The 18024-nt window shown below is 38.9% G+C and overlaps 1 pseudogene; it reads right to left on the minus strand.

Annotated features, from left to right (window-relative positions):
• Nucleotides 1-14214: 14214 nt before the first annotated feature.
• On the minus strand, nt 14215-15303 carry LOC101417182 (protein tyrosine phosphatase type IVA 1 pseudogene; annotated as a pseudogene).
• Nucleotides 15304-18024: the final 2721 nt, after the last annotated feature.

The raw sequence follows: 18024 nt of genomic DNA on the forward strand, positions 1-18024 counted from the left end.
CCCGCCCGGCTCCAAGCGCTACCGCGGCCCGCAGCCGGGGCCTGCACCGGCCCCGCCCGGCTCCAAGCGCTACCGCGGCCCGCAGCCGGGGCCTGCACCGGCCCCGCCGGGCTCCAAGCGCTACCGCGGCCCGCAGCCGGGGCCTGCACCGGCCCCGCCCGGCTCCAAGCGCTACCGCGGCCCGCAGCCGGGGCCTGCACCGGCCCCGCCGGGCTCCAAGCGCTACCGCGGCCCGCAGCCGGGGCCTGCACCGGCCCCGCCCGGCTCCAAGCGCTACCGCGGCCCGCAGCCGGGGCCTGCACCGGCCCCGCCCGGCTCCAAGCGCTACCGCGGCCCGCAGCCGGGGCCTGCACCGGCCCCGCCCGGCTCCAAGCGCTACCGCGGCCCGCAGCCGGGGCCTGCACCGGCCCCGCCCGGCTCCAAACGCTACCGCGGCCCGGCTCGGCCTGGCTCGGCCCCGCCCGGCCCCGCTCACCGCCGGCGCAGCGCGGCCCGGCTCCGGCGTCCGCCGCTGCGGCCCGGCCTGGCTCAGCCCCACCGAGCGGGGCTAGATGCCTCGTCTCCGCCTACCCAAGAAGGGAATCCTCTACAGGTAGCTGGGATCTCCGTGTATATTTCACAGACGAATCCTCTCTGTTACCTTCCCTCCAAATCGATGTCCAGACACCTCCGGACCAGCAAAAATCCCGAAACAATCCGGTCCCAAAGAGTCTCCAACGCCGCCCAGCCGATTCCCTGCAGAAGACTCTAACAGGGATGTTCACTCAGCCGCCATCTTGCCCCCTCCTCCAATGAAATAAATTCTTAATTGTGTATTAATCATATTATGATTCTTTATTTGAATATTTGTCAATCTGGGCTTATTCAATACAGTTCCAAATGACCTACAAAAACTTGTAAACTCATCAGTTATTTAATAATAAAGTTAAATAAAAACAAAATATAAATTAATAGATATACTAACTAGTTTGATTCCACATATGAATAACCCCTCTGATTATTTGCTTATATTTAACTATACAAGAATCTAAAACTAAGAATAGAGCAAACTCTGTGGCCTCATGACACACAGTAACATCTGAAAAATCACATAAATACATTTGAACTTATTATTTCAAAGCTATGTTTCAGTTGAACCTTAATCATAAAGAATAGGTGCCAATATTAATACACGAACAAAAATAAGACTGGTTCATTAAACCATAACATGATTGAATTATAGACTGATTCAGTGTCACTAATCTAAGCCCTTCAGCAAAGTTGTTTTTATTATACCTATTGTCTAAAGCCACTGAAATACCATGTTTTCCTTATTTTATACGTCATATACTAGTGCCTAACACTGTATGGGGGCTACTAAAAAGGATTCTATCATTCTGATTGTGGCATGATTCCAAAAATAATATAAATAACATAACAAATAATATTATAAATAATACAATAATATAAATAATTCACCCTCAATTGTTCATATATAGTTTTAAAAGTATGCATTTGCATGCTGTTTTCATTGTCTATTTTTCATGGAAATAAATAGAGTTAGTTCCCAATGACTGATTGCTATGTTTTTGTTTTCATCCATGGAGAGCTACAGAACCCAAAAGGCTGGAAACACCATCTGGGACCCGAGAAGTCAAATAACTTAATGCTATGAACCAGCTTCTACTTCTCCCACCTCCCCTGATGTTCACTGATTAGATGAAAGTCGATCTTTCTATTACATGAATAGTTCCCTTGTGGAAGCTACTGTGTAATCTTCATTTTCATTAACATTGACTGTTCGTCATGATAACGATTTCATTGCCAGGACCTGTGGGATTAATAAGAGTAGGTACTTGAATGCTCACTATTTTTATCATTGGTTATGCGGGCAAATAGCAACCTATTCTTTCCGTGTTAGTCCCTGATTAGCTATAACTATTTCCCTAGGTAACTGTGAAAACCACTTTTATGTTGATGATTATATTTTGCTCCTTAAACTAAACTGGCTTGAAAACAAGACAAAACAATTGTTTCAGCTCTTACAATTAGAGTCCTGCTGATGCATTTTTTGATTATTAGGTTATTTTATTTTATTTTTCAAGCTCTTATGTAATAAGATAATCCAAAATAAACTGACTTAGGAAGTTGTTTCAGTTAACAGTGGGCTCAAAATTTGTTGGCCAAATTTACCTAGGGAATTGGTAGTCAGTTGAAGTTAATATTTAATGTATTTCTATTGCCTTGGCATTACAGAATGGGTGCATGTTTGTGGCACTTTGAAGCTTTTGCGGACCTCGGAAAATCCTGTTCTTAAAGCTAATCCATTCCTGTGCTTGTAAACCTATTGTAGATGGACCTTTTGATTAGATTCAGTTAAGGGACCTTCCTTTTGATTAGATCACTTCAATAGGGCATGGCCCAGGGTGGTTCTTCATTCTCTTACTGGAGTCCTTTATAAATGGAGGAATAAAAATCCTCAGACACAGAAGACAGAAGCTGAGAGGAAGCCACTTTAGCCAGAAGCTGAAAGCAATTAGCCTGGGGGAGAGGGGAGAGCTGACACTGCCATTGTGCCCTGCCAAGTGCCTGATTGCCCGCAACTGCAGCTCAGGGAAAAGGATCTCTTGATGATGCCTTAATTTGGACATTTTCACAACCTCAGAACTGTAAGCTTTTAACTTAATAAATTCCCATTGAAAAAGCCAACCTATTTCTGGTATATTGCTCTCAGCAGTTTTTAGCAGACTAAAACAACGGTCTTTAGGGCTATGGCAGACATGTTTCTCACTAGCAAATCCAAGTTAAAAAAAAAAAAGTAACAGGGACAAGGGAGAGCATAAGCAGAGTTTCATATTCTCTTATTTCTTTAAATTGCCCTTAAATTATCTTTCCATAGACTGTTGCAAGTTAATGGGGAATATTTTCAAACTCATGCTATGGGACAGACTGAGGGTGAAGCAATACACCAAGAAAAGTGGAGGTAAACCCAGCTCCTTTAGATGAGCTGGGAGAAGAGATAAGAGAATGCACTCTACTTACATAAAAGTATTGTTTCTCACAATAGTAATGATTTCTCCCACTATTTCTGTTCACTGGAAGAACTTGTTTAAATTCATTTTATTTTTCCCTCAAATATTTGTTATAATTCTCCAATGGGCTTGAAGTTTTCTTAAAGAAAAAAATTTTAACAATCAATTCATTTTAGTTAATAGATATACAACTATTCAGCCAGTTTGGATTTTTTTTTTAGTGTTTTGACAATTTCTTCTAAAGTTGCCAATTTACTGGTATATGCTTGTTCATAGCATCATCTCATTATCTTTTTTTATTATCTACTGGGTTTATAAGAATGCTCCCATCATTATTGCTTATAGTTATTCTGCCTTAATTTTTGTTTTGTTGGATTAACTCTCTGAGATATTTATCCTATGATATTATTTTTCCCAACAACTAGTATTAATTTTACTGATTATCTTCTATTGCATGTTATTTCCATTTTCTTCTGCTTTTGGGTGTAATATATTTTGGAATGTTCTATTTTCATTATACTTCATTATTTCCATTGTAAGTAAAATTTATTATCATATTGAAATGTTGTCTAATAGCAACTGTAAGTTTGTTTTTGACCTATGGGTTGTATGAAATTGCATTTATTTCAAATGAAATGGGGGATTATTTTTTTATTTTTAATATCTAGGACAGCTATACACTGACAAGAGAAATTATGTGTGTTTTCATTTATTTGAGATTCATTGAGATATGCTTAACGGTCCAGTATATGGCCACTTTTGTAAATTTCCAATTGGTGCTTCAGAAGATTATGTATTCTACAATTCTTCTCAAAGCCAGAAAGTAAATGAAGACAACCTAATTCTTAAAATGTACAAAGGACTTGCAAAGACTCTTCACAAAACAGGAGGCCCCAAAACCCAATAAATGTATAAATTTCATAAATATCATTAGTCATTGGGCAAATGCAAATTAAAATCATAGTGGGATAATACCTCTAAGCACTGAAACACCTATATGAATGGCTAAAATTTAAAAAAAGAAAAAAGAACAAACCTAACCAAGTGCTGCCAAGAACATGGGGAACTTTGTAAATGTAACAGTTGTCTAATTGCTGCTCCTTTCTATGTGTTGACCTATTTGGGCATTTCTTACCAATTTTGAAAAATTCTCTGCTAGTGTCTTTTCAAATAGTTCTTTTGGCCTTTTTCTCTACTCCTGGGACTCCAATTAAAATAACATTTGAACTTCTTACTGTTTCCTTTATTTAAGTTACCCTCTACTGTACTTTTCTTTTTCTTTGTTATTTATTCAGTTTTATTTGGGTTTAAAATTTCTATTTGGTTCTTTTTTACAATCTGCTATATTATTTTCATATGGTTTTTGGTTCTCTGCCAGAGAACAGAATTCACTCTAGTCATTTTAAGAGGAAACAGGTTAATTAAACAGCACTATAGGTGTTACTGAATAGTTGGCAGAGCTGAAAAATACAAAGCAGAAATGGGCCACCAGGAAGTCTTCTGACCCTGCTAAGATCCTGTGTTCAGAATTAGGAAGCTGCCTGTCAAATAGGGAAGCTGCAACTCCAGATAATCTAAAAACCACTGCTACAGCTGTTGATCCCAGAAATCTGCTGTTTCTTCCATAAACTAAATCAGCAGTTCTTAAACACTTTGGTCTAAGGACTCCTTTGTACTCAGAAATTGCTGGATACCCCCAAGTTTTTTCCTCTGTAAGTGTTAAATCTGTATTTATTGACATAGAAATTAAAACTGAGAAATTGTATACTTTTTATTAATTCATTTAAAATAATTGTAAACCCATTACAGGTTAATGTGAGTAAAATATATTTATGAAAATATCTATATTTTCCAAAACTGGTGCCGAGACCATTCAATGGAGAAAAAGTAACCTTTTCAATACATACTGCTGGGACAACTGGATAGCCATATGCAAAAAAATGAAGTCAGACACTTACCTCACACCATATACAAACATGTATTAAAAATGAATTAACTGGCACATGGTCCGTCCATGTGCTAGTTGAGCCCTGAATCTCAGCAGAGTTGCAAGACCTACTCTCCATTTCATTGGAATCACCCAGGACAACGAACAAGGAGATGATGATGGACAACGCCCATCCCAAGGAACAGAGAGTGTCTGTGACTGCAAGTAAGATAGTTCCATCCACCTGCCCCATGGGATCTAAGACCCCTCTCAGTTAGAAACAGAGTGGCATCATTATCCCCAAAGCCTCAAGATTGGGGAATGAACAAGGGACTAAAGTAGACTTACTATTATTCTACTATAGACTTTTTATTATTCAAAAATGGAAGAACTTTTATCATTGATAGAAAAGCAGTGGCCACCAGAGGTTCTGAAGGGAGGGAGAGGAAAGAATAGGTACAATATGGGGGCATTTTTGGGACATTGGAATTGTCCTTCATGACATTGCAAATGACAGATACAGACCACTATATATTTTGTCATAATCTACAAAATTGTGCTGGACAGAATGTAAACTATATGTAAACTATAGTCCACAGTTAGTAGCAATGCTTCAATATGTGTTCATTACTTGTAACCAATGTACCACACTAGTGAAGGATGTTGTTAATGTGGGAAAATGTGGGAGGGGATGGAGTGGGGCATGTGGGAATACTTTATATTTTTTAAGTAACATATATGTAATCTAAAGCTTCTTTAAAAATAAAAAATTTAAGAAAAGAGTCAAAGAGCTAAATGTAAGAGCGAAAATGAAAAAAACTCTTAGAGAAAAACATAGGGGTAAATCTTTGTGATCTTGAATTTGGCAATAGATTCTTAGAGATGACACCAAAAGCACAAGCATCAAAAGAAAAAAAATTAATGAATTGAATGTCATCAAAATTGAAAAAAACCTTTTATGCTTCAAAGGAGACTATCAAGAAAGTAAAAAGACAACCCACAGAGTGGGAGAAAATATTTGTAACTCATATATCTGATAAGGAAATTGTACATAGGATTGATAAATAACTCATTTCTAACTTAAAAAAAAAAGACAACCTAAGGAAATAAATGGACAAAGGATCTGAATAAACATTTCTTAAAATATGTGTACACAATTGACAAGAACATGGAAAGATGCTCAACACTATTGGTCATCAGGGAAATGCAAATCAAAACTACAATGAGATACCATTTCACGTACATTAGGATGACTAGAATAAAAAAGTCAGAGAATAGCAAGCGTTGACAAGAATGTGGAGAAACAGGAACCCTCATACACTGCTGGTGGGAATACATAATCATGTAATCACCTCGGACAACAGTTTGGATGTTCCTCAAAAAAGTAAACATAGAGTTACTATTTGATCTAACATTTTCACTCCTGGGTATATACCCAAGAGAAATGAAAATATATGCCCACACAAAAACTTTTACATAATAGTCAAAAGGTAAAAAGAAAACCAAATATTCAACTGATGCGTGGGTAAACAAAATGTGGTATATCCATATAATGGAATATTATTCAGCCATAAAGGGAATGAAGTACGACACATGCTACAACATGGATGAACCTTGGAAATATTATGCTATGTGATAGAAGCCAGTCACAAAAGACCACACATTCTATGATTCCATTTATATGAAATAGACAAATAGAGACTAAAAGTAGTTTATTGGTTGTTTAGGGCTGGGAGAGATGGGGGATTAGGACACGAGAGCTGAAGAAAGTGAGAATTTCTTTCTGAGATGATAAAAATGTTCTAAAGTTGATTGTGATAATAGTTGCACAACTCCGTGAACATAGTAAAAACCATTTGATCATATATGTGAAATGGGTGAATTGTAAGGTGTATGAGTTATGCATAATAAAGCTGTCAAAAAATAATTCATATAAAAACCTGAGAGACCAAAGGGGGGACGCATGAATCATCTTACTTTGATTTTAACATCGAGGCTCCCCAGTATTTAGTTAAATGTGCCCCTTGAATTAATAAATGCTTTGTGATATTTAACCCAGAAAACAAAGTATCCACTGCAGATATAGAAGTAGAAAGACCTCTCCTTTATAGACAGGCCCACCTCAATTTATGCAAAACTCAGTTCATAAAGCTTTAAATAGTTTCATTCTGATGGTGCTTATGTGTTGCTCTTCCATTTAGTTGCAATAAGAGGCAAATGATATTGCATGGTACAACACTTACCTTTGCTGATTTAATCATTGGGACCATGTTTTCAATGAAGTAAACTGTAAAAAAACCAATAAACATGTTAATTTTACATCTGACTTATTTTTATTTGTATAAATTGACAGCTCTACAAAATTTTCATTGAACTGTTCCTCAGGAAGAACTGTATCTAGTCCTCCAATTGTATCATATACCAATATGGAGAGGCACTAACGTTTTCATATTTTGGAACTCAATAAAACCTAGATCAATTTAGTAAGCACCAACATGGAAATAAATAGGCCTTTTATAGCTATTAATCAAGAAGGCCAAATGGCAGCTTTAGTGATAGCATTTAAATTCAACAAAGGAAAAATAGGACAGCTTATGTTCCACAAGGTGATGCTTTTCCTGTTAGGCATTTTCAAGCCCTATAGCTCATGTATTGTGATTAGGCAGTCCTTGTTAAGTAGAAAAAATAAATAGAATAAAGAATTTATAGTTATGTTACAGTACATGGTATACATTTAGAGCATTGGAGTACAGATGTCCAGCAGAAGAATGATAGCCCAGCATGAGTTATGACTTGGCAAAAATGTTTTAAAGGGGCCAGCAGTGCATGCGTATGTGTGTGTGTGCACACGTGCGTGCCTGTGTAAATGTGTGTATATGTGAGAGAGAAATACTTGTCTGCTCCCAACTTGCTGATATGTGTAAATAATCTTAAACATTTAAAAATAGTAGGGTTTTAGCAATATAAAATAATGAATAATGACTTATTCAGAGGGGTATACAATTTTTGGAAGGTAGTATGGAAGACATTCTTTTTAATTTGTATTTTAATTTAATGTATTTTTCTAGAATAATAATTATAAGAACAAAAACATACAACTCCATAAGGTAACCTTCTTATGTCATACTTCTAGAGTTACATGAATAATCATGTTGTAAAAGAAGACACTTAAGAAAATATTTTGTTATATATCTAAATAAGTATATGCTCTATAACTGTGATAGTATTTGGAGAGTCAGGTATCATAGAGAAAAGTATAAGGTCATAAATTTTTTTCAAAACTTAAAAAGGACTTCTATTTATCAGAATGGCAGAGTTATCATCATAGTTTTAATAACTGAACCATTGTTACATCGTTATGTCTTACAGAACAGCCTCTGATGGGAGCAAACTTACAATTTTCACAGATCTTCCCAAAAGGGAAAACATTTTGATGAAATGGAGCTTGAATGTATTGTTTACAACTTTTTTTTTTAAGATTTATTTATTTATTTATTTCTCTCCCCTTCCCCCCCCTCACTCCTGTTGTCTGTTCTCTGTGTCTATTTGCTGCCTGTTCTTTGTCCACTTCTGTTGTTGTCAGCAGCACGGGAATCTGTGTTTCTTTTTGTTGCGTCATCTTGTTGTGTTAGCTCTCTGTGTGTGCGGCATCATTCCTGGGCAGGCTGCACTTTCTTTCACGCTGGGCGGCTCTCCTTATGGGGTGCACTCCTTGCGTATGGGGCTCCCCTGCGCGGGGACACCCCTGCGTGGCACGGCACTCCTTGCGCGCATCAGCACTGCGTGTGGGCCAGCGCCACACGGGTCAAGGAGGCCCGGGGTTTGAAGCGCAGACCTCCCATGTGGTAGATGGACGCCTTAACCACTGGGCCAAGTCAGCTTCCCTGTTTACAACTTCTTATGTCACACAAACTCAAACACACAAACACACAAACATGAACACTGAGCCAAATATATGAAATAGATAGATAGATACTTCCATATATATTTCTTTATGAAGTAATGTGTCAATGATCTTGGTTACTGGCATACCTTTTTTTTTTAATTCAGAAAGAGATATTACTTGCCCTTGGAATATGATTTAAAAAATAGGTTTTCAAAGAAAAATTCTGGAAGGACAACACAAACTGATACAAGTTGACACTTAATTCTGGAAACTTGTATTCAGAAGGAAACATGATTTTAAGATATCAGGAAAAGACCAAACAATTTTGGTGCCCACATAAACCCAAGGTATTTTTAAAAAGAGAAAAAAAATGAAAAGAGGAAAGCTTAAAGTATATAAAGCGCCTATTACAGTGTATGGATAATGTTTACAGCAGAATTAAAATTAAAATTTTATGCATTATTTATAAAGGAATTATTCATGTTTTGTATTAAAATAGAAAATGAAAAATTTATAATAAGACAGCTAGGTATATCATGTCAAGAGTTTTTATGCAATAAACTCTTAGGATCTATGTTTTATACTAGTTATTCATTTTGCTGATGTCAATCTGTAGTCTTGATGTCAATTCAGATGACAAAAATAGCATTTATGCATATAACCATACTTTACCACAATCAGAATCAATTGAGAATTATTGCTACTTTACATTGCTCATTTGTTTTACAAAACAAAAATACATTAGCACTTTTCATAGTTTTATCATTTATAGTATATTAGCTGAAAAAGCTGTCACTTTTGATCCAGGTTGAAAAAAAAGGAAAATCATTAAAAAACAAAAATTTGCATCAGGAATTAGTATGTTGTTCTGTTAAATTATATATAGGTGAATTAAATAACACAGTGTGTTTTGAATTTGAGTAAAGATATTAGTGCAAGTTCTGTCTTCAGACACTGCATTTTTTCAAGTACCCAACTTTAGGCTAGGTCCCAATTTTAAAACAAAACAAAACAAAACAAAACAAAAACCTGCTGACTGATCATGGTATAGACCTTAAAATGTGAAATCCTTCAATCCAGCAATTTTATACAGCATTAAGTTCTATGATCATTATTTAACAATGACAGGGTATCACTTTAGAATGTCTAGTTTATTTTGATAAATCTTAATGAGTTACTGTATATTAGGCACTGTGCTAAGTGCTCATATACAATGAAAAATGAGATATAATCTTGCCCGTTAGGAATCAATTTCAAATATATTCAAATAAATGCAGACTTCATGTTAAAGCATATTGTTTTTCTTACCTTAATTTACAGTGATAATGAAGTACTGTTAATTCCTCAAATATTCTGAGATTGTCAGTATGCCTAAAAATTATTTTTGTATTTCACTCTTATTTCCAGCTGCAGAAAAACTGATTCTATTAGTTAACTATTGTCACAATAATGGGGCATAATGAACAATCTCAGTTTCTCAGTGGCTTGGTGTTCAGAGGCCATGTATTCAAGCTCACTGATCCTTTCTTCTGTCTCTCAAGTCTGCTGTTATATGCCTCCAGTGTTTTTTAGATTTCATTTATCATGCCTTTCATTCCCATAAAATCTGCTATTTTTCTATGTATGCTTTCTAATTCTTTGTGCTTGCCCAGTGTCTTCTTAATATCCTTAATCTCTTTAGCTATCTCATTGAATTTATTAAGGAGATTTGTTTGAACATCTATGATTGTCTCAACTCCCTTAGGTCATCTGGAGGCTTATCTTTTTATTTATTTATTCCAAATTCTACTCAATTTATTCATTTTTTAAAAAATGTTACATTCAAAAAATATGAGGTCCCCATTCACCCCCACCACCCCCACTCCACCACTCCCCCCACAGTAACACTCTCCCCCATCATCATGACACATCCATTGCATCTGGTGAGTACATTTCTGGGCATCGCTGCACCCCATGGCCTTTAACTGGCCCATACCTTCCTGTTTCTTGGTGTGGATTGTAGTTTTTTGTTTGTGTCTTGGCATCTGGTTTACTAGATATATTTATTCTGGGTGCAGTTTCTCTCTTTATTTTAGGACTTTCTTGCCCTTTCTCCCTTGCTGGTTGTGTAGTAGGAGCTAAGGATGTAGTTGGTGCTGTAAACTATGGAGGCTGAAGTTGCCCACATTGCCCCAGGAACCAACAAAGCTTCTCCCACCTTTCTCCTCTGCCAGAGGTAGGGACAGAGCCTCAGCCATGTGTAATGATCCAAGTTGTGCAGGCCAAGAACATATATAGCTGCCCAAAGAGACTGACGAAGCTTCATGTCCCTTTCTTCCCTGCCTGGGATGAGGATGGAGCTGCAGGTGTGGGCAATGACCTATGTGGTACAAGTCCAAAATGACTGCAGTTACCCAGGTAGACTGATATAGCACCAGGGAAGGGGATGGAGACTCTAGAGTGCCCAACAATCTAATCTGTGTGGGCCAAATGCACCTGCAGTTGCTCTGAGAGGCTGAGGGAGTAGTATCCCTTCTGCCCTTTAGGGGGTGGAGTGGAACCACAGGTGCCCAACAGTTCAGCTCCTGTAAGCCAAAAGTGTCTGCCATTGCCCAGAGAGACTGAGGAAATACCAGGTCTCTCCTATCTTATTGGCGGGAGGCAGGGGTGGAATCCACAGGTACCCAACAATTCAGTCCCTGTAGGCTGGAAGTACCTGTCTTTGCCTAAAGAATCCAAGGAAACACCAGCCCCCTCCTATTCTTTTTAGTGGTGGGGGTGGATCCTCAGGCACCCAATAGTCCAGCCTATGCAGGCTGAAAGTGCCTGCCGTTGCCTCGAAAGGCTGAGGAAGCACAGCTGCCCTCTTATCCTACTTGGGGGTGGGGATGGAGCTACAGGTGCCCAACTATTCAGTCTGTGTGGGCTCAAAGCACCTGCAGTTACCCAGAGAGACTGGGGAAACACAGCTCCCCTCTTGTCTGATCGAGGGTGGGAGTGGAGCCACAGGTGACCAACAATTAAGTTTGTGTAGGCCAAAAGCACCTACAGTTGCCCTGAGAGGCTGAGGTAACACCAACCCCCTCCTATCCTATGGGGGGAGAGCAGGGGTGGAGATGGACATGAAGGTGCTCAACAAACCAGTTCATGCAGGCTGAAAGTGCCTGAAGTTGCCCAAAGAGGCTGAGGAAACAGCTCACCTCCTATCCTATTGTGCAGCAGGGATGGAGCTACAGATGTCTGAATATTCAGTCCGTACAGGCTGAAAGCACCTTCAGTTACTCGGAAAGGTTGGTGCAGGTCTCCCAGCTTCTTCCCTGCCAGAGGTGGGGTTGAAGCCTAGGCTAGGGCTGCAATCTGATCTGGGTGGAAAGAAGCTGATCCCTACTGTCACTGTGATTTTCAGTCCACCCCCATTTCCCTTCATGCAGGGGGCAGAGTTAAAATGGCAGCTATTGGCCTCTTTCTGATTTGGACAGGTTCAAACTTTAGCTGTTCTTAGGATTATGCTTTAGCCAGCCAAATTTATTAATTGGTAGCTAAAATCGTGGCTAGCCATCTCTTCCTCCACTGGTTTGGGATATGGAATTTCCAACTCCAGCCACAAAATAGCTCCCAAGTTGGTTTGTGCTGCCAGTGGAGGGTGGGCACTGGCCTCCGCAGCATGGAGTGCTCTACTCACACAGCTTCAGTGCAAATGTGCAGTCTCCTCCTTCCATTCTTTCAAGGATATTGCAGGATGCTCTTCTGGTCTCCTGCCCCCCCCCCCAAACAGGTGTCTTAGATAGCTCTAAGTGATCGTTAACTGCCCCGTAGGACAAGCTGACTCTTGGAGCTCCTTACTCTGCCACCATCTTGCCCTTCCCCCTACCTAGGGCATTTTCTTTTCTCATGGAGGTGGCAGAAGTACTGAGAGGGCCAAGACAACCTGACAAAGTACATTACAAGCCTTTACATCACATTAGCTAATATTCCATTGACCATAGCAAGACACATGGTTAAGTAAAAATCCAAAAGGCAAGGAAATATACCTCATCCACTGTGAGGCCTTAGCAATATGGAGGAAGACTATTTCTATAAAAGGAAAGAGAGGAGTGGGATCAATAATTCAACCTACCACACTATTTTTCTTGCTACTGTTCCTTCCTTTAAACACTGTCTGAACATTCTTTCTACCTTAGGTAGTGATGGCTAAGTTTTATCCTTGTGTTGCTGAGGTTGGTTCTACCTGCTTCTTGCAGTTTCATGATTTTGTATTAATGCTCTATGAGGTCATTACCTTTGATCCCCTGGGCTTTCATATGGCTTAGGGTTAAAAAATACTCAAAACACAAAGAATAATTGAAATGGTATAACAAGACTTTTGTTTTTACACAAATAACAACAGATGTATTTATTTATTCATAGAAAGATACTTCATTAATTGTGCACTGAAGGCTGGTAGCAATGTTGTTTGATGTCTGCTTTCCAGAAAATCATTGTGAATATTGATCTTTATTTCAAACAATATAATGTGTATATAATACTCATTTAATGATTACACTTCTCCTTATTACTTTAAATAAATAAATAAATAAATAAATAAATGTCAACTCACTTGCAATACAAATAATAGTTGGTAAAGAGCTTTTAATAGGCATGGAATAAAACGTTGCAAGACTTCCAGAAAATTTATTATTAAGACTTGTTTTAGTGACCACAAAGCATTCCGATGTATTAAATATATTTAGTAAATTTTTAAAAATTTACTGAAGTATTTACTATATATCTCACTTGAAATACTTTACTGGAAATATTTACTAGCCCCTGCCCATTCTTTTCTCAGGCCATGTTAAGTTGCCCACTTATGTGCAAATTTTAATGGTAACACTTTCTTGTCTGGAGATATTGATGAGAGGTGCTACTGTACAATGTGGATGGAACTATGAACCAGTGGTTTGCGATTTTTCAAAATGGACGTTTTTATAACTGCACAAGAATGAAATCTATAGAAACAAATTAAACCATCACCTATGACTTCATACAAATTTCAGCAAAACCCAATTGTTGTACAAATCCTGTTATATGCTAGATTTTATGTGGGAGATATAAACAAAGTGAGCAGGTAAGCAGCTAGGTCCTACCTTCAGTGTTTGAAATGGTGGGCAACATAAACCACCTGAGATCTGTACGAAACTAAGAGCATTCAAGTATTGTACTGGATATGTTCCTACCCCATTTCTCTAGATTTCTTAATATATTGGTAAGATATAATTAATACAAATGAAAAACACCTTTTAAATAGTGAAGAGCTAGAATCTTTTACTAAATGTAGAAATAACATCAAACACAGAGGCTGTAATTGTGGCAAGCTTGTGGCCTGTTAAAGTTGCTCTCATGGAAGCTTCATTAGACTTCATATTCATCAAGCCATCATACTGCCTAATATGTATACAAATAAGGACCTGTCTGAAGTGTCACTTCCAAGGTCTGTAGCATCAGGCAGCCCCCTTTTACTGAATGAAGCAGTTGTTTCTCGTGTTTTTAATGCGAAGAGACATTTTAGGGTGATACCTCTCCAAATACAAAAGCTGCTTGGTATTAAAAGCTCCACGTCGCTTTTGTCTTATGAAATGTACTGCATCTTCAAATTGCATTCCACCTTCAATTAATGCCACAGCAACCAGCACTGGAGATCTCCCAAGACCTGCGGCACAATGAACCGCAATACAGCAACCGGGCTCTTCACGAAATTTCATTTTTACGAGCTTTAACCAGTTATCAACAATCTGGAGGGATGGAAATGCACCGTCTTCAAAAGGCCAGTCCAGAACCTGGATGCCTTCTTTCTCCAAAATAGCAGCGTTGTAAGTCACTTCACATACTCTTACTACGGTGATGACGCCATTCTTCTTTAGGTCTTGTAAGAATTTGTTTAAGGAGGCATTGGTTGAATTGTGTGAAATAAGAAATCTCATATTTCTGTAAGCAATCTCCACCGGAGCAGGGCAGTTCATTCCAGCCATCTTGATGTGATTTAAAAAATAATAATAATAAAGAAAAGCTATAAAGAAACTGATTCCTACTTCAAAATACCTCAGTTGAAATTTCCAGGGCGTTGAACGTGAAGTGAGAAGTATTAAGAAATGAAAGTCCAAACAAGGAAATCAATGTTTCAACCCAGTACTATGGAGGCAACAGAAAATAATCGCACTCAGCTTTAACCCATCCGGGTGAGAACTCTTGTAAAATGTTCTGCCAATTTCAGTTCAGTTCTCTAATGTCCAGGTTATTCGTTCTTACAGGGACCTCTCCGCTTAAAATGACATTGAAAAGTTCCCTAGTCTCCGAAGAGAATGGACTAGGCTAGCTAGTAACCCCTACTGTCCTTCAGAAGCTCTGTAAATGTGAGCCGGGAAAAAGAGAGTTGGAGAACGTGGTCTATTGAGACCGTCAGTCCCCAGGCAGGCAGCCATAACATCGCCCGGGGCTCAACTCCCGGGAAAGCGCGTTGCCGAACCCGGAGCTGTCTTGGCGCCAAAGGCGCCCTGAGTGGCCTGCGTCACAAACCCTCCCCTCGGTTCTGGGTGCGTAGGGCAAAGAGCAAACCCTGGCAACCAGGGGGATCCAGGCCAAGCACAGACTTGGAAGGGCGGGACTGGAGCCAGGGCAACGTGGGGCCTGGAACTTCTCAGGGAAGCGCGGGCCAGGGGCTTCACAACCGAGTGGCGGCTGCCCGCGCATCACAACTGTTTATTTCTATGGAAATGTTGTGTCCATTAATCTCCAGATCTTTCCACACTATATTCTTCCTAATGCACAGATCATGTTTTGTTTCTTAGGCGATCACTGAATGTCCCATAAACAAATAAACAAAAGGCGGTGTTAGGAGTCACCCCAAATAAAAGTCATCATTTAACAACAGAATCATTGGGTGTGATACCTATTATTCTTTTGGCTGCCACTGTGAGCTGGGCACTGGACTCCAAGCTGACTTGGAAAAATCATTCACACTTGTACCCTCCGTTTGCTACAAAGCTGAAGTGTTTTATGGCTGGACTCGACAGGCATTATATACATATATATATATTTACATATATATATATATATACACACATGAAAGAAAAAGGAAAGACTGAAACAACTCAACTAGCCTAAGGGGATCTAGACCTCAATATCAACATACCTAAAATTCAAAAGGTCTTTGCTTCTACCTAGCATTCGAAAGAAGTTAGGGTGGGGTTAGGAAAAAAGGTTGTAGAAGGAGGAAGAAAATCTCTGACTCCCTCTTTTCTGGATGCTAAGGACCTCTGTATTTTCCTAAAAATTCAAAGGTCTGAAGTGTCTCCTTCCGCCTCCTAAATGACAGGTTATGAAATGGCAGTTAGAGTGGAAAAGAGGTTGTGGAAAGGGAGCATATCTTCTCTGGCTGGATAAGAGAAATAATGTAGAGTGCTGTGGCTATTATTCTATATATTTGAATGCATAGTGAGGAAACAGGGGGCATGTAATTCATCATCACACTTTACTTGCCCTACACAGCATGACTGACTTCTGTAACTCAGTCACTGGAAAACTGCAAGCCCCATGACTTATATGTATAGATAAAACTATATGCACATATTTATATACATACAAACAATTGCTTTCATTGTTGTGTGTCATGAGTTTTTCATCTGCAAACATATATGCAATGTATCTCCTTTTCTGAAATGACACATCCAAATTAGGCATGATTAAAAGTAGACTATCTAAGAAGTCATTTGGCATGTTTACTGATATTTTCCCTATAAATCTGTTCCTTTTCCCTTTCCATACATTTAAAAAATTTTGAAGAAAACTGGCTTACTTGCAAGATTCTCATTTTAATATAATTTGCAAGCAAAACATTTTCCATGTCAGACATTGCACATGCACCTTCTCAATTCCTGACTAAACCTCCATGAAATGAAAGGCAATATATGCATTAAAAATATAACAATCCATAAAAAGTAAAACAGAGTGGCATTAATAGACATGTTTAAAGGGAGACCATGGGGTATTTATGCATTAATTCATTACACATTCATTAAGGCCCTGCTATCTGCCAGGCATGTAAAGATTAGTAAAATCTAGGCCTAGTTCATAAGAAGCTTATTATAGCCAGGAAAGGCACACACATATAAACTAATTTTTTAAAAACTAAAGGCATCATACCAGTAGTAAGATCAGACCAGGTCCAGAGGAGGGTGAGAATACTTCTATATATCATAGGAAGCAGGATTCCAGAGTGAGGAGACTCAGAAGAAGTAACATTTAAGCATTTATGCATTTAATTTGAAATTGCTTTTCGTCACCACAGGATAAGGCTCTGCAATAGATGAGTACTATGCATATTTCCATGATGGGAAAGGGCCTCCACAAAAAAGTTGGCCACTTATCAGTGAATAAGTGAGGCAAGATTAATGAAGAATGAAGCCTCATGGAAACCTGGTTGAAATATAGCTAGGAAGAAATGGGGAAAATAATTATTACCTCAAAAAATGTTCCTTGATACACCAGGAAGGAGAAATAAATCTGGAAGACTTCTGATGTAAAATATAACCTGCTGCATGTGCTACTGAATCAGCCAAACCACCTAATGCTGAATAAAACAAATCAATTACTCTTACATAAAATTTCTAAGATCTGTTCCAGGGATCTTTTTTTTTTTGAGGTACTGGAGACAGGGAACCATGATCTCTTTTGTGGGAAGCTGGCAATCAACCACTGAGCCACATCAGCTTCCCTGAGTTGGTCTTTTCATTTGTTTTGCTTATTGTTTGCATTTATTTTTTTCACAGACACCAGGAACAGAACCTGACACCTCCCATGTGGGAGGCAGGTGCTCAACTGCTTGAGCCACATCTGCTCCACTCCAGGGATTCTTTTTTTTTTTAGATTTATTTAATTTACTTAACTTTATCCACCCCCTCATTGTTTGAACTTGCTGTGTCTGTTCGTCTTCTTTGTTTCTTTAGGAGGCATTGGGAACTGAACCTGGGACCTCCGATGTGGGAGGAAGGAACCTAATCACTTAAGCCACCTCCATTCCCTGCATTGTTGTGTCTCTCATTATGTTTTTCCTTGTTTCTCTGGTTACATTATCTTGTCGCGTCAGCTCACCTGTACCTGCCTGTTGTGCCAGCTTACTGTCTTTTTTTTTTCTGTCTTCTTTAGGAGCCACCAGGAACCAAACCACAGACCTCCTGTGTGGTAGGCTG

This window comes from Dasypus novemcinctus, chromosome X, assembly GCF_030445035.2.
Source record: "Dasypus novemcinctus isolate mDasNov1 chromosome X, mDasNov1.1.hap2, whole genome shotgun sequence".
In the NCBI taxonomy this organism is placed as follows: domain Eukaryota; kingdom Metazoa; phylum Chordata; class Mammalia; order Cingulata; family Dasypodidae; genus Dasypus; species Dasypus novemcinctus.